This window comes from Thermobia domestica, chromosome 5 (assembly GCF_964235325.1).
Source record: "Thermobia domestica chromosome 5, izTheDome1.hap1.1, whole genome shotgun sequence".
Classification (NCBI taxonomy): domain Eukaryota; kingdom Metazoa; phylum Arthropoda; class Insecta; order Zygentoma; family Lepismatidae; genus Thermobia; species Thermobia domestica.
The window spans coordinates 88,809,959-88,829,224 of NC_137458.1; positions in this window are offsets into that span (position 1 = coordinate 88,809,959).

The following is a 19,266-nucleotide window of genomic DNA, read 5'->3' on the forward strand; positions in this document are numbered from 1 at the left end:
GCAGGAGCTGCTAGTACTATATATTGCATAGTTGTACAACCGGATACTTTTTTAACATTACATATATTTTTTAAAGTACCTAGGTATTAAAGTAGAGTTTCAGCAAAAAATAAACCTTTGCTCTTGAGTGCTAGACACTATTGATATATTTCTTAAAAAATCAGTTAAGAAACTGAAAGGAAGAGAGAGATGTACATTTCCAGTTGCAACGAGAGTTGCCAATGGATTCAGTAACATTGAGCATATGACAAGAGAGCTCCTATTTCTTAACACTGGAGACCACATTTGTATAACCACGAGCAAAACTGCATTCACACTTCCAATTTTTCACATCCTGCAAACTTAGACAACCAACAATACAGTTAAGGCTGCCTGGCTGAGAACTAAGTAAGGCGTTCTACAAATGCTCTAGTTTGTTCGTGAAATGTCAGTGTACCAAACAGCAAAAATAGAAAATTGTCCATGCCTCTGCATAATAAAAAATCAGGTAAAAGACACTAGTATCTAGAAAGTGATTGATATCACGAAATATTCACAGAGATCTTATTTAACCTTAGACATGCCAAGGAAAAATCAATGTTGGTCAAACATTCATTTTATTTTACAGGTTACAGTATTGTGTAAAATTTCTGAATGTTTTACATTATTCTTGTAAACATTACCTTCACTCTTGTTATTTTTCAGGAACTTTAAGAAAAATATATAATGTCGTGCGGGATGATTTGACTCTCATAAAATCATCCTAGTTTTCAATGTTTAAAAATTTATTATTATTATTATTATTATTATTATTATTATTATTATTATTATTATTACTATTATTATTATTATTATTATGTGATATATAAAGCTAACAAGAATATTTTCCAATGTTATATTATTGGTTTCCACTGTGTTTGGAAAACTAAATCGAAAAAAAGCAAAAGGACAATTTAAGAAAGTAAAAACAAGAGGTGCAGTGTGTGTGAAGTATATTTGTGAAAACTATTGCGTCAGTAGAAAACGTCATAAGTTTCAAATATGACAAATACTAAATATATATTTATATATATATATGACATCCCTTGTTGACAGGAGCAGCGTAACTTTAGGGCCAGCAATGCAAACGGGCTCATCATGGCTTAATGGCCCGCAGATTCCGTCCTTTTCTGGTTAAGAGACGCCAGATTATTATGTATGACTATGGTTTTACATAGTCCTAACACACATGGGATAAAACAGAGGAAGGATGCAAACGCCGTCCATATAGACAGCCAGTGAGACAGTACTGCGCAGTGGGTTGCATATATCGCGCAACGGGAACAACGTTGAGCTGGATGTTGGAATCGAAAATGTGTGTAGGCAGCAGTAACACAAAAACAAAAATGTTACTATTACTGTTATGTTGTACGCGTATTTTCATAGTGATGTAATGTTGATACTTATGCATGGTACTTATATTACTGTTGCTGTTTATCTTACATGTGGACCAGCTGCTATTACATTCCACTGTGCTATGCATTTTTGTTCCCATTACGCCATATATGCAACCCACTGCGCAGTATTGTCTCGCTGGCTGTCTATACGAACGGCGTTTTTATCCTCACTGCGTGTACCATCTTCGTACATTGAGATGAATCTGCGTCTCTTTCGCATACGTGTGACATATGCACCCAAAGCAAAAACACTTTTTTCAATTTTCGTTTCTTCTTTCTTCCTACTCCTTACCACCCTTTTCGTCCATTTCCGTAACATGGTGATAATGTACACGTGATTGGTCAATTTCCGGATGTTCTGTTTCCTTCGCATCGGTGTGCTCTACCTCATTGCATTGCGTCGATTATGAGTAGTATTTCGTATATTTAACCTTTTCCGATATCTCTTTTCGTTCTCGCTATATTCCACATAATCTCATTTTAACCCCATTTTTATGCCCATATTTGACTCTTTTAATGCGCTTGATGGCCAATATTAAAAAATACGTGTCGCTCCTTTTTCGATGTTCTTTATGTGTGTGCAATCTTATCACAATCGGTGTGTTACACCGGGGTACCCTGCCTTGTAAGATAAAATACCAAATAGTTAATAAAACCTGCTTTTCTTAACGATATGAGCAAGTTTGGCAGAACATGAAATTGTCAACTGTTCATGAAAGGTTTGTATTGTAGTAGGTACTATACTCTCGCCCTATATGATATATTAGTAGGTAGCATTAGCACTGATTGAGATAAGAAAGGAAGGATTGGGAGGATCATTAGATCATTCCATATGATCTTTGATGTCAGTAGACTTCAGTTCTTGAAAATAAATAGTTCTTGCGTTATTTGAAATACAACGACCTAAGTCCCATTTTTCGCATCGGAAGTAACAGGCGTAAGCGTGTTTTACTATTGTTAAAGTTAACACCCTAACAGCACAATCACATAGCAGGGATATACCTATCATGTCCCCTCAGGTATATAGGTATGTGTCCAGTATGTGCCTTATTTACCTCTGAGAAAGAAATCACATGGATGGCAAGTGATAGTCACAGTCTATTTCCGCCCCTAAGCACATGCCTGACATGAACCTGGGGAACCTAGTATGTTCTAAGTATGTTCCCCATGCCGTAAGCGTCAATGAACCACAAAATTACACCCCAAATATGTTAAATCGCCTATATGCGTAATATGTTTACATTAAGGTGAGTAAAAAAACACTTTAAAAAGTAAAAAAAAGAGAAAAACAAGTACCCGGGGTGGGCGCTAACCACCAACCTTTGGATTACTAGCCGCGTACTCTACGGACTGGGCCACGGAGGCGATGAAGACAATGTCGCTTGTAGAGGGATAAATTGTTGAGATCTTTTGAATTTGGCTAATCAGAGTGCTCCTTTAATCGCATATATTCGGCGATAACCGTTTGGGATCAGATAAAATTTACTCGCCATGTAAATTTATAACAAAGTGACGAGTGTCTATTTACTTTATTTCATGGTTCTTCCATATTCACTTTCAAATGATCGGCGACAGTTGCCATCTAATTAATTTGATGCGTTTGTTGCTTCTAGTACACAATCGCTTAGAAAAAGAAGCAACAAATGCATCAAATGTGGGAGATGAATTTAGGACACCTAAATGTAGCATGCCTGGCACATCTTGTGCTGTTAGAGTATCTGAAACAGTATGTACCTAAAGGACGTACCTAGAACATGACAGATATATGTACCAAGTGACATGAAAACAAGTGACTGTTAGAGTGCGGAACTGAGCCAGGTATATAAATGCTATATTTGAGTACATAGTTGCAAATATCAATTATATGTAACAAGTACGTAAAACTATAGGTAGCTGAAGTACATACTTAGCACATGAATATCATATGTGCCAAGTGTCGGGTACCTAAAAGTAGCTGGGACACCTAAATGGCACACGCCTAGCACATCCTGTGCTGCTAAGGCACACCTTTAACTAAATTGAAGTCAGTTAGAGGGTGAGATTCAGAAAGCGTAATTTAGAGGGATCAGGGAGGAACAGTTGTCCCCTCACCCTCGGTTTGAGATTTATATAGATTTTTATCAATAGAATAGTAGTATATCAGTGAAAGATTGCTATTGAAGGTAACGAAGATCCTACTGAATATTTCGTGCACTAAGTTATTGATGTGTATGCAGCGAAGAAGCCAAGGCGAATAGGCTTGATTTAGAATCAGAAGTGTGAGAAAGAATAAGAACTTTTTAAAAATATTTCTATGTATGTTTGTTTTAGGAAAATTAAAATATTTGAGTTATTTTAAATCTTCTTTTATCGAACTTTTTCATTGATAACAAGCAGTAACTACTGTAAACAAGAAATATTAAAAATAACTACTGTAAATAGCAATTAAAGTTTAGTCTAAAAGTATATTTTTTGCCAGTCTTTATAATTATATAATGTTTTAGATGAAATTAATTCCTTTTTAAAATTATAATCTTAATTGAATATTTCTCCGCAATTAGTCTCAATATTAGGTAAGATATGCATAGGAATGGAGTTGTTAAATATGCTGCTTTCTTGCAAAAATATGGAAAAACACCCCTCCTCCCGAAGAGTTCACATTACCCAGGGTGAAAATGTCTGAATTCAACACTGTGTAGGACGTTTCGATGTAGGGCGTTTTGGTGTAGGACGTTTGGATATAAGGACATTATGCGTGATGCTGGTTCGATATAAAGTTTTCCATCTTTACACTGAAACGTCCAGTCTTTCTAACGAATGTTTTTCAATAGGAAGAAATAAGCGTAACGCAAGTTATTCATTAGGAAGAAATAAATTCATGAAATAAAATAAAAGTTAATGCTTTCTTAATGTTGATACCAATAGAAGCTGGAAATTAGACTAGAACTGGACTAGAAACTTAATATAAGTATTCTTATGTATAACGTGTATTAGCGGAACTGTCAAATCAAAAACAAGAAGCAAGATTTGGTTTATGTTTGGAAGGGAAGGACGACGAAACTCGAGGTACGCGCATCGGGAATTCGAGTTGAATGTAGATGCTTCGCAGCTCTCATTATGGAAGTTCTTAAATGTTTTTCTAACAAGGTACATTTGCGAAGTATCCCCTCGAGATTCGTGTAAAATTTATTCAAAAGCAAAGTTCTCCTCGGCCCATGTGTATTGTACTAATTTTAACGGCCCCTATGGCTAATTTGCATATTTATGAACCTTCATATAACATTTTTCCGGAATTCAGTCATACACTACCATAACGCTCGTACACAAAATTGCTTTTAGTTTTTTTTTAGATGTAACTGAATATGAATATGAGCATATGCGAAACAAATTGGATCAAATACTGCTTCTCTGACACATGTTATTCACCCCGGACGCCATCTTGGATCTGCCATGTTGGATTGAACTTTTGATTTTTTAAATGGGAATAGGTGCAAGCGATACATCAAATTCATGCACAATTTTCTCGAAAATTCACTGGTGTAGTGAATTTTACCGTAGCTTTTACCGTTTGGAAGGTATTGCATGTTAAATCCCTCCAGGCATTTCGCGAATAGACAGAGTAATATCAGTTACGCTTACGTTTTTGATTTTGACAAATCAAAACAATTTCTAGCTTTAAAAAAAATGTGACATAAACAAACTCTTTGAACATTGGTGTCATAATCTTATTACATTTATGTGAGTGATTGTTATTACCTCCATGTTATACTATAACAAGGAAGTATTGTATTACTGTCAAAATGCCTAACGTAAATCCGGATACGATCAGATTTGAGCGAAGAACTACCATTTCAGTATTGACGACTGTGTGTCTGTGTGTATATACGTTCAGAAAATATTTCGTCAATGGTAAATAATGTAAAAGATTACATATACACACGGGGTCCTGCACAACTTTTTTTGGTTCAATATTCGTGAAGTGCCTGTCATTAACATTCAATACCTTGCAAACGGTACAAGCTACTGTAAAACTCACTACACCAATTAATTTCCTAGAAAATGGTACATGAATTTAATGTATCATTTGCACCTATTCCCATTTGAAAAACCAAAAGTTGAATCCAATATGTTGGATAAAAGATGGCACAGAAGCAGTACTTCATTCAATTTGTTTTGCATATGGACACGTTCATGTCCAATTACACCTAAAGGAACTAAATGCAATTTTGTGTATGAGCATTATAATAGTGCATGATTGAATTCCGGCCCATAAATATGCAAATTACCCGAATGGGCAGCTAAAATTAGTACAATACACATTGGGCCGCGGAGAACTTTGCATTTGAATCAATTTTACACGAATTCCGGCGGGACACTTCGTGAATGTACCTTTGTAAAAGAGGAATCACTGCGACTAAAATGGAACGAATCACTGGTGGACATAAAGTCGAAAAAAATTGCCGGCGTTAGAAAGAGGCTGAGCAACATTTGTACAAATACAAACTTAATGATATAATTACTTTGTTAAAGGAAGTTATGTACAATTTTAAATTCTAAATTTGGTGATTATGAGGAAACTGAAGTTGTTAAGATTTTCATCAACAAAATTCCTATGAGACAGACACATACACAGGAATTTATTTTAGGAGGGTGAAAATTCAATATGAGGATAAATTGTATAAAAATTTGTAAAATCGTCCCTAATATTAGCCTAAATTTACACAAAAGTCAGGATTTCGGGAGTCAACCCGAAGACCCACCCCGTCCTGAGATTCAGTCTGTAAATGGATTTCTCAGGAACGCTGTGCTATAGACTTATTTGTTGACGCTGAATACTTTGAAACAAATTTGAACTATATTTGAATTTTATTCATGTTATTATTATTATTCCGTTAAAAGTTGAATATATTATCATGAACACATTTCATTCTATCATGAACGCACTCCAATATCATTCTGTACTTGGCTCAATAATATTTTAACTAGTTTACGCTATGACACGGTAACTACATTACGGCACTTCGAGTATAAAATCACAAAATTTGAAGTACTTCTTTTTTCTTGAAAAAAAATATCGTTTTATTTTCTATGTGAATTAATTCTCTCATTTCATTATTACGAGTATATAATTAATGCTCTCAATTATTATTATTATTTTTTTTTACATCGAAACATCCCTCATAAGCCAAACGCCCTCACACCGTAACGTCCTGCAATGAAACGTCCTAGACCAATTTGTAGTATGTTGTAATAGAATCGGTACGTATAAACAAACAAACAAAAAAAAAAAAAGAAAAGAAAGAAAAGAAAGAAAAATCATATATCGCTAGATTACTAATACAACACATAAAACATGGAGAAACCAACACACTCAGGGATGTAGCCAGCAAGTTGTTCTGTGGGAACGTGACTCAATGTGTTACTAACGAAGAAAGAATGTTACATTTCAACTCTGAGTAACTTGAAAAATATTATTGGACAACTCCTAAGCAAACAAACTTACATCAAAGAAAACAAACAAACAAACAAACAAAAAAAATACAAGTTCCATTTCAATATCGTGAACAGGCATTCCATCAGAGATAAAGATATGTTTACATTTTCCAATTTTGGCCAATCACACACAAGCATTTGTTTTCATCTTGGATACTTTTATTTACCATTGAGAAGTATGATTTTTCTCAATGGTAAAACACCACATATAGATCAATAACACTTAAATTCCACACAACTGAAGAGTTTTTATATACAGCGCCTTATTGTGTCTATAGTAATAATTGTTATTTAGGCTACGAACAGAGATCAGTAAATAAGCTTACAGTAAAAAATAGTTGTCCGTAATTGCTTATATAATATGCAACCTAATCTGTTATGTTCTATTGTTCCAATTTATATATTTATGTTACTATTATTCTTAATGTTTCAACTTTTGTACAAAAAAATGTTGACTGAATTACCTTAATAGTAAAAGTCATTTAAAAAAGAATACAAATTTTCCTACTATTATTTTAAAGAATTTTCTGTCACGAGAGAGAATCAATCCACGTTATATGTCTTTAATTATGTTACTGTTCAGGTAGTTGCAAGCTCGCAACCAGAACAATAAGATCTCGAAGTTGTATACATCGGTGAAGTTGTAGACGATCAACTGATATCGCATAGATACATTCGTAGTAAAATAATGGTGGTGTATGATTGCTAATTTAATTTCAGAGAAGCTGAAATGATATATGAAAATCAAGAGGTCTTGAAAGCAACTGCAATTGTCGGTAAAATAATTAGTATTAAATTTTCCTTAAATTTAAATCTCTCTTTCTCTGAAGACGAGGCAGAAAGAGATAAAGAATGCTGGAGGGTCATTAGGCAGAGCAGGAAGACACTTTTATTTATATTATTTCTCTTGTCGGTTCTGAGTTGATTAATGTTTGGTGATTAACGTAGGGCTAGTACACTTTCAAAAGATTATATCGAGAAAGTACTGTGCATTGTGTTTTCCGAGGTCCACAAGGAAAAGAATCATATAAGAAAACGTTTTAAGAGTTCATATCTTTGTTATGTTTCGTCCATGTAGATTGATTTCCCTTATATTGCTTAATTCACTGGAACAGAATATTGTGTTTATTACTCGTTATGACATATCACAAACATTCATTATTAGATGACACGGTTGATCAATAGTGGATCGCTCATCTCTAGTGTGAGGGGTCCCTGGTTCGAATACAGGCCATATGTGTTTATGGTGAACAACATAGTGTCCGTGGGTTTTCTCACGGTTCTGACGTTTCCTCCTACATGACCATTCCATCGTTTTTTTTAAAAAGATAATCATTCACTCTTGCATTAATCATCCGTCTCCCTTTACTTACAAGGCATGTTCGTCGAACATAAAAGTAGAACTTTCATTTAATTTTATTCAGTAATCAGCCAATTGTAACTAGTTTGTTATCATTACTGTGTTACCATATCTGTTTTGTTTGTTTGTTTGTTTTGAATGTTAACTCACGCGTTCATAACACTTCAATCGATCTGTAAATGTTCCCATGGATTAATATAAACAATTACGAGTATATTCCGTGGGCTAAAGAAAACTACGGTAAGCACGAAGATATTATGGTGAAATAATATTGTTAATGTGTAAAACAGTTCGATAATACTACTGGTAAATTCTCATGGGCATTATTATCATATTAAGTTTGAGCGTGCTTGTGTTGAACTCATTAAAGAATTTAGGTTATTTTTACTTGGAGAAATGTTTTCTCATGTGTTAATTTCCTTGGACTCTCTCCTGAACGCATAACTATCGAATCCACGATGAACTTAAATACCAAAAATTAGCATGCAATATCAATTCTCTTTACTTTTATATTGTTGATTTTTCTTAAGAATGAATAAAATTCGTTTCGTAAGGTCGGTCGGTGACCCAAACATGAGAACATTAATTAGTTTATTAACTCAGAATGCAATGTCAATAATATTATAAATTAGTACAAACAACTTTGTTTTTAGATATTCAAACATAATCAAATACTGGTAATAAATACATAGACAAATAGTTTACTTTTTAAAGAAGCTTTAAATTCTGTTACTTTCCTTATTCTTTGTTTTATTAGCAACGTCATACATATTTGAAAAACGTGCATCATATCTTTCGCTAAGCTCCTTCTTTAGTGAACGACGCAGACAGTTTGCCGTAACCGACATATTTACTTTTGCGCAATAAAAGTAAATAAATAAATAAAAATAAAAATAAGTGGAAATGTCCATTTTGCTTATTGGTTGGTTAATTCGAAATACTGTAGAAACATAGCGGTGAGCGGTGATCGTTTAAGGCGCACATGTAGCAGCTCGGAATTCAATCGCAAATTCCGACTAGTTAGAATCATCACATGAGCGAAAGGAAGTGTTCTCCGTAATCAGATGGCACTGGTTTTCTATAGCGCAATAAAAGTAAATAAATAAATAAAAATAAAAATAAGTGGAAATGTCCATTTTGCTTATTGGTTGGTTAATTCGAAATACTGTAGAAACATAGCGGTGAGCGGTGATCGTTTAAGGCGCACATGTAGCAGCTCGGAATTCAATCGCAAATTCCGACTAGTTAGAATCATCACATGAGCGAAAGGAAGTGTTCTCCGTAATCAGATGGCACTGGTTTTCTATAGCGCAATAAAAGTAAATAAATAAATAAAAATAAAAATAAGTGGAAATGTCCATTTTGCTTATTGGTTGGTTAATTCGAAATACTGTAGAAACATAGCGGTGAGCGGTGATCGTTTAAGGCGCACATGTAGCAGCTCGGAATTCAATCGCAAATTCCGACTAGTTAGAATCATCACATGAGCGAAAGGAAGTGTTCTCCGTAATCAGATGGCACTGGTTTTCTATAGCGCAATAAAAGTAAATAAATAAATAAAAATAAAAATAAGTGGAAATGTCCATTTTGCTTATTGGTTGGTTAATTCGAAATTAGAAAATAACAAAAATTGTATATAATAGGCAGGGGTAAAAGTGGATGTCAAAAGGTAGAGGGACGGATGACATCTTTGCCCATTATAAGTTTTTAGGAAATGGGGGACACCATAGATATATTTTGGAAGTGGGGTAACGGCGTCCTCCCGCATTCCCCCTCACTTTTACCCCTGGTAGTAGGTTCTACTTGTAAAAGTAACGCTCGAATCTTTTTTTTTTTTTTTTTTGTTTTAATGAGGAATAGTATTCGACTTGAGATCGAAGGAAATAATGAAATACGTTAGCCAGTTGGTCACTAAGAGGTATCTTACCTGTAAATTTTACTTTAAGCAATAGAAATTATTCGTAAGACTAAAGAACAAGACATGGAGTTTAATTAAAAGTGATATTACAAATCGCACAGTGAAACATATCCATCCATTCGGTATCTATCTTCTATATACATATATAAAAATGAAAGTGACTATGTTTGTGACTTAATAACTCTTGAACAACCCGACCAATCTCCATCAGATTTTCAACATAGTTGAGGTTCGGGTCTGCGATGGCTTTCATCATTTCAATTGGACGGTGCAACTTAGGGTTGGGGGAGTGAGGAAATATATAAAAATGATCGATATTAGTGTCGAATCCATAGCTTTCGGGGTCACTCAGATGAACAGTGACACTTCTGATGCCATTTAAATCAAAATTCAGCTGACAATAGTAATATTTCATTTTTATTTATATATGTTGCTTATAAGATTTTATTTATAATAGACTGATTTATTATTTTCTGATTTTTTTTATTCTATCGATTTGAGAGGGCTTCAGTAAAAGTAAAAAGAGACTGACTAACGGAACCATTACTAATTTTTCTTATTTTAAGTTAGTGAAACGGGTAATGAGCGCTAGTAAAGGTATATGTACAGTATATAGGAACAGGGGCGGATCCAGGGAGCGATTGCCCCCCCAGAATAGGGTATTTTCTTATTTTATATATAAATAAACCCATCCATAAAAAATTTGGAGCTCTTAAAAGTAGCTCTATGTAGCAGTATTACTACCGACCGTCCCCCCCCAGAAGTCCGTCCTGGATCCGCCCCTGCATTAGGAATAGGATACATATATCCTACACATCAAGTGGTCTAAAAGTCGCGCCCATGCTCAGCGGGGTTCATTCCTTACATCAAATCAAAGAAAAAGTTCTAATAAATGTACGTCGCACGCCTCTTTTCAGAGTTATAAAGCACCGAAAACGCAAAATATCACGGTTTAAAACGAGCTAATTTGAAAAATATGGGCTTAAGAGCAAGCGGTTCAAGGGGTTATATAGGAACTTGTATGTGCTCTATCTGAATATGTATGTTTTAGAATCCTCTGCTACCGGCGAAACAAATTGTATAAAGGAAGTTATGGTATGGGGGATACACTTTTAAGTACTAATTGAGCATTTTCTTTGCCAATACCGGAGAATTCCAAAATATTGATGTCTAGATAGAGCGCGTGCTATTTCCTATGTACCTCCTTAAACCGCTTGAGACAGTTTTCAAGCCAGGGCGTTTTAGAATCTGACTTTCGGTGCTAATGACTCTGAAAGGAGGGCGTTTACCAACCAATGTTTACTCGTTTTTTTTCTTTTTTTAACCTTTCATTTCATATTAGGAAATCACCTCCCACTGATCATGGGCGCGAGGTTTAGATCACCCGACATACCTATACCCTACTCCATTTATAGGTCTATACACTCTAGCAGCATATTTGGTAGGCCCTACATAGTCTATTAGCATGATACTAATTTATAATTTTAACAATTGCAAAAATAAAACTGTAAAATACAGTGGCCCAACGTAATTTAAAAAGATGTTAGGTAACCAACAATTTGTCGTCATTTATCCACCGGTTTTGACTTTGCACTCAGGGCAGGCTCTTCCACACGTGTCACACGTGCATTTGCACGAGGCGGCAAAATGTCATAACTATATTTTTGGAAACAGGCTTCATGATGATGGTAGTTAAATTTACTAAGCTGACCTTCTATTCGAATACTTAATTTTAAACCATGTTTAGGTAGCATTAGTCACATGGGCAGTGCTAAAGCAAATGCTCAAACAAATCCCAATGTGAATTGCTTGATTGCTGTCAAATACAAAACTCAATTCTCGAACAGTAGCGAACACTAGTTCCATTTTGTTAGCTATCAGTTTTGATATGAAAACTAGTCTTTGTCACAAACAAGTTCCTTGTCATTGAAGGTGGAAACAAGTATATTTTTTATTAACAGGTTTAAAGGGAAAATCAAGAAATAAAGATAAAAGAGCTAGTTGCACTGGAATTGCAAACGGATATATTGATATTGAAGCTTGATATAGAATTCTGTAAAAAGGATTACCATCTCTCCTCTGCAAGTGTGTTTGCTTTATCTTTCACTAACGTAATAGATCACTATTTAAGGAAAAAAACAGACACGACGAAGTTGCACTTGTAGTGTTTAGGCATTTCTGAGTGCGAGTACACTTTTCCTCCCTTTCGTTGTTCATGATGGCATAGTGTACTTAAAATCGTGATTTTTAAGATATTAAGGAAAGGGGGCGGCAAATGATGCTATTACATGGGGCGTCAAATTGCCTAGGGCCGGCCCTATTTGCACTTACCAATATTTTTTTCTATATCATATTGAAGTAAGTATGGGCAAGTGTATTCAAGACTATCAGTGTGTTAGGTGTAACGAGAGCAACAGTGATCAGAATTATGACCCAGAACACGTGGCACCAAATCATCACACTAGAGAAATAATGGAAGAAAACGATATCTACGTGAGAGGGATCGTCACAAAATTTGAAGAGGATTGTCACGAAAATCTATAGAGCAAATACTTTACAATTGCTTGTTGAGGGAAAAAAAAGGCAGGAGTAACAAGTGTTATAGGAGGATGGCTACATATCGAAATACTTTGAAGTTAGGGACATGACATTTCGTATTTAGACTTTTCATTTCAAATGATTAAAGACGTGTTTCAGCACTTTTAGATATTTCCCGTAGAAGGAACCAAAGACGGTAGGAAGAAAGAAAAAAAAGGATAGGTGTTACAATTGTTGTAATAAGATAATCATATTTCGAAATCTCTTAGGTCAGAGACATGCTATGAATACTAAACTTGGTATATAGCTAGACCTAAATTCCTTATTCTAAACAAGTGGGAATATGCTTTCCATAAATCCCGCTTTTAACGAGAGAAGGGAGGCAGTTTATGTATTTTTCTCAATCTATAAAAATGACTTCGAGTTTGTCAGACTCATCAGAACGGGTAAACAGGTGAACAGTTTGAAATAATTTTTTGAATACAGTTGACACTTGGCCAATATGGGTTTTTATAGTTTAGCTTTGATTGAAATGCTTATTCTAAAGGGGAAATGGGTTAAATGTTTTCGCAAAAACTATCATAAACGTATTCTTGCCGAGCGAAGAACGGAAGGAGATGGAGTAATATGAAGTGTGAAGCTGTAGGCCAAGCAAACGCGGAGTACTTGGGACGAAATCCCCAGCTAGCCAAAGGCTAGTATCTATATATAAAATAAGATATCCTGAGTAATTGACTGACTGACATCAATATTCAGGCCAAACCGCTTAAACTAGAAACTTCAATTTTTGATTGTACACTTCAAGAAATAAATATTTCCCATCTCAAAATACGTTTGGGAACATTGCACTCACTTAAGGGTAAGAGCTTCAGAGGATATTACAAGATAAGTGAGGTATTGGTTTTGGCTTTATGTATTTGCCTTCCAGGTAGGCTATATATACAACAAGTTGTGTGTGTCTTTTGGATCTTTTCCTCTCTGCTCCTGACTGTGTTTGCGAAAATATTGTTGTTTGTATTGGATTTGTCATATTGAATTACCAAGAAAAAAAAAAAAAAAAAAACAGTTTCTTCAAATGGTTATAAAGTACACTATGTTGCCATTCACCAACAGACACCCCTCAAAAAATGCTTGGCATCGTCTGTACGTGTCATGCAATCTATAAAAGGCGTTCCTGGTTGAGAATACACTCACATCAGCTACAACAGTCAACATGGACACACGACGCGAACTTAGTGAGGCAGAAAGAGTGATGATCATTGGAGCTCAGAGGTTTGGATATTCGACCTGTGAGACTAACAACAAATTTCAGATACCCCAGTCGAGAGTAAGTGTTGTTATCGTGAAGTGAAAGTGAGAAGTGGTTATGACATACCGAGCCAGGTCCATTAAAGGGAAAATATTAACAAACCATGATCGTCGATGCTTGAAACGTGTGATGAACTCAAACCGGAAAGTGTCATTAGAGGTGGTGATACAGGAGTTTCGATCGATTTCCAATAATGCTGCAAGTGATCGTACCGTCCGCCGTGAGATCGCCCCACTTGGTTTTCGTGGTCGAGTAGCAGTTCACAAGCCACATATCACACCACGCAATACGAGTCGTCGTTAACAGTGGCGCAAGGAACGCTGTCATTGGACTCTCAAACAACGGAAATCCGTCCTATGAAGTGATGAATCGCGCAATCAGATGTGGCGATCCGATGGACGTGTGCGGATGTGATGTATGCATAGAGAACGCTGTTTACAGGATTGTATTGTACCCACAATGAAATTCAGCGGAGGTGGCATCTTGGTGTGGTCCTGCTTTTCGTGGTATGGTCTTGGCCCTCTTCTTTTAGTTCGGAGAAACACGAATGCCGAAGCATACCAAACAATTCTAGACATTTCTGTGCTACTTACTTTATGGGCACAATTGGGTATTGGCCCATACCTGTTTCAGCACGACAATGCTTCATGTCATAAATATGTGGTTCGAGGACATGGGTGTTGAAAAAGTTGATTGGCCAGTCCAATGTCTAAATCTCAACCTCATTGAACATCTTTGGGATGGGCTGGAACACCTCTTGGAAGCCAGACCATGTCGCCCAGAAAAACATCACTGAGCTTTTTTGTCACTTTGCTGGATGAATTGGCCAAGATTCTCGTGGTGGTCCAAATTGGTGGAAACACTTCCTCGAAAGGTTGCGGACATCATTGATGCAAAAGCTATCCCTATAAGATAATGATATGGTGCTGAGAGATTGAATTAACGTACTGGTATGAGTGTACGGTGGCGAATGGTAACATAGTATATGTCAATACAAGATAGTATGTCTAGTTAACGAATGATATGAAGTAGTCTTCTTGTATGACTAAAGAGGTAGATGCTTCCTAGTTTCGTATTTTTATAATTCTGGATGTAATCTTCGTTAAATATTTTGATTTACTTTCCTCTAAAATTTCTCTTTCTTATTCACATAAGGCGAATAATGATATTAACCAAAGTTAGTTAATCAACCAGAATGTATGTTGTTTACTTTTACTATGTCCCGGTAACATATACACATAGAAAACATCGACATTTTGGAGCTTTTGCTGCATTTGCCAGGAAGACGATGTTCCTGTGTCGTAAATAAATAACTACAGCTCTCGTTTGGAAGTGGAAGACTCATCTTCGAGTGAAGGCAACAGGTCATGTTAAAACCTTACTACAAATTAGAGTCTATGTCTCATATATTCATTGAAATGTTTCTATTTTGTGGATGAAATAGATAAATGCTATTCATAGGCATCTGATGGTCTGAAAGCCTTTAAACTTACAATTTACCCTAATTGAAAAGATTAACTATATATGTAACAGACATATTTCATCTTAAGAAAGGATGAATAATATAAATAAAACACAAACCCAACGTTTACGATATAGACACGGAAATATTTTCAGAATGTTAAAACTGACCTACGATCTCATGTCTAGACAATCGTTTATGTGCACTGGCTATAGATAATTGTAATCAATTTATCATTGAAAAAGAACATTTTTCGAAATTTTAGAACATTTAGTTATATTAATAGATCCTCTCTCTTTCTTTGTCCTAATGACACACACACACACACAGACACATGCGCGTGCGCGTAGTGCTGTTGTTGGTGCTAGTATGTTAGGGCAATCTCCGTATTATGTAAGGAGGAGTAGCATCTCAGCGTGCGGTGAGCAGACGGTGATCTTTCTAGTTTCCAAGGTCACCTGGTAGATCTAGAAACCCCTTTTACATTTGCGTTCCAGTCGATGTCCTGACCACATATCACTCAATTAAAAGCAATTTCGTAGGCCTAAGAAACCCATAACAAACGCATTTGGATCAATTTGCTGACCACGCATAATTGTAGGCCTAGAATAGAAATCAATAATGGCGTTGGGGATCGATGTGGTGACACCACGTATCACGTAACTATAAGCATTTGTTAGGCTCAGAAATCCAGTAACAATGTGCTGACAACACATCACTCAACTAAAAGCCGTCAGATAAGCCTAGAAAGATCAGCAACAATTGCTTTGGAGTTGTTGTGTTAATTACACTTTACTCAAATGAAAGCCATTTGCTAGGTTTAGAAATCCAGTGACAATCGCATTGGAATCAATTTGCTGATCATTAGGGCAACCCAAAAGCATAAAAAGCATAACAGTAATTTACACACATGGTTGTTACCTTGAACATTTTTGTGGTTGTCTAAGGGCCCAAAAGAAACCAGTTTTAAAAGCATAATAAAGCATAATTTAAAATACATAACACAATTCTTGAAAAATTCTATTAGAACAATTCTTGGAAAATTCTGTTTAACTGCAAGTTTAGCATACTGTAATCAAATGTTTTGAAACCAAGTGGTATTGTACAGTGGACCACAGAAATTCTTGATGTACAAAGTCCGCGAGATAGGCAACCCAACTAACGCCTGCTCCAAGATTAATTACGCCTGGTAGTAGCTAGCACAGGAGCATGAACTTGTCCCAAACTGTTAAAAGAACAAATCGTAAAGAGTACTTTTGTGCAGAAGTGGAGCAAAACGCTGGCTGACGAAATGACAAAAGGGAGTCTCTGGATACTTGTGCTCACAATAATTCTTGTTTCTATGATACACACGTAAAATTATACACAGCCACTTGAAAAAATATACGGATACCAAAGGCACCGATGAGTAGACAACAGTCGAGGAACTTAGTTAAACTTATACTGTAATTAACTCAAATGAGGGATTATATAAACAAGTTTACTTAGTTCAAATAACTATACATATCGGCGTATCAAATAATATACGAATAGATTATGCGGTATATATGGTAGGTAGGGTTATTTTTTAAGTAACTCAAAACTTTGAGCTGAGTTTTGAAACTGTTAACAGTGGTCCTAACTGCAAATGAATTAAAAATATGGATGGAAGAACCCAACCACCAATAAAAATTTTTGGGGTCTAGCAGGCACTGATTGATACGTAATAATACTTCGGAAGAAGATTGTCCGATTTCAATATTCGTTAAATGAGTTTTGAAAAATGCTAAATATTGGTATGCAGTAATTTATTTGTAAATATTGAAGTGCAAAATTCAACACTCAAACGAGTTGGAGAACTTATCCGTATTAACATATTTCCCTTTAGGTTGCAAATATAACTGAGGGTTCCTGATTTATACAATTTTTTGAGAAAATTTACACATTGAGATACAAAGAGAAAGAGGGAGAATATAGTGTCAATAAACAACAATTTAAAAATGCACGAAATTAACCGGTAACATCAAATATAGAACCATTGACAGAATTAAATTTCCAACTCGTTTTCTCCATCCATTTTTCTTCCTTTATTCTCAGAATTATATCATCACTGAATTTCTCCACTAGAGAGTATCTTTCACTTAGGAGCATCTAACTGGAGCTCAGCCTTGTAAATGAAACATAGTAAAAAGTGTAAAGGTCGAGGAGCAGAATCGAACTCGAACGGCGAGATTAGGAAAGCACAACTCTAACCACTCATCCACAGCATTACTTATTCTAACTTGCCTAAATAAAGAGCCTTTTTCAGTTCTTTCAAAATAGTTGCTTGATAATAGTCAAATTGATTGGCAAAAAGAAGTATGTAATGGACATTTCCTTTTTGACAAATGGTTGTAATTTAAAGACACCATCGTGTACAACTAGTCTTCAATGTACCACATACCAAAAATCTCTGAAAAATATTTCTTCGTTACAGAGATATAATGCTTCGAACAATGGAAAAATGAGCTACTTACGTCACGGCAACACAGACAAGGGTTTTGGCGTGACATCACAGGTCCGTAAGCGCGCTGTGAGTGGCATTGGAAGCTTCAAGGAATTTTTCATATTGCAGTTTCTCATTGGAAACAACAAATAAATTTAGTAGAATAGTGAAAGGAAAAATGGCAAAATAAGTAATTTACTTACTGTATATAAACGTAAAGTGTTATTAAGACCTATTTTCCTAGCTTGAAATACATAATTGGCCATTTGTAATGTTCTATAATTACAAATATTTTAGATACTTATACACTTCTCTCTCTCTCTCTATGGCCTATGGAACCCGGAGGTTCAGTGCCGCGTTCACAAAAGCTCTCCACTGACTTCTATCCTTAGCTAATTGGATCCAGTTTGTACTTTGTATTCCTATCTCTGCGAGATCCATCTTAATATTATCCTCCCATCTGCGCCTAGGTCTTCCTAATGGTCGTTTTCCTATGGGTCTACCAGTCAAGACTTTGAAAGCGTTTCTACTTTCTTCCATTCTAGCTACATGACCTGCCCACCTAAGCCTCCTAGACTTGACGACCCTAACAATGTTGGGTAAACCGTATAAATTATGTAGTTCCTCGTTATGAAGCTTCCGCCATTCCCCATTCTCGTTCCTCTTGGGTCCGAATATTCTTCTCAGGATCCTGTTCTCAAATACTTTCAGTCTATGTTCTTCCCTCAGAGTAAGCGACCATGTTTCGCAACCATACAGAACAACAGGCATGATTATCGTTTTATATATTTTAAGCTTCAAATTCCTCGACAGAACTCGCGACGACAAGAGATTTTGAACCGAATAGTAACACGAATTCCCTGCTTTTAGTCGACATTTAATTTCTTCGTGAATATGATTTTCGTCTGTTAATATTGATCCTAAATATTTGAAAGTATCCACTTTATCAAAAGTATTATTTAATATTTTAACGACTCCACAATTTGCCGTATTACGGTCCCGACGCACTTCCATGTATTTAGTTTTCTCTGCATTTACTTCTAAACCCATGTCCCTGCAAGCGTTTAATAATATCTCTGCATTTATTTCTACTGTTCTCCTATCATCCCCTATTAAATTTACATCATCAGCATATGCCATAACCTGGTGAATGCCGTTCAACTCTAGGCCCTGGTTGCTATCTTTGATTTTCCTTATGGCGTATTCCAGCACAAAGTTAAATAATAATGGCGACAACGCATCTCCTTGTTTCAGGCCATTTTCGACGTGGAAGCTCGCGGACAAAAATTTTCCTACCCGGACTTTACTTTGGGATTCACTTAAACATA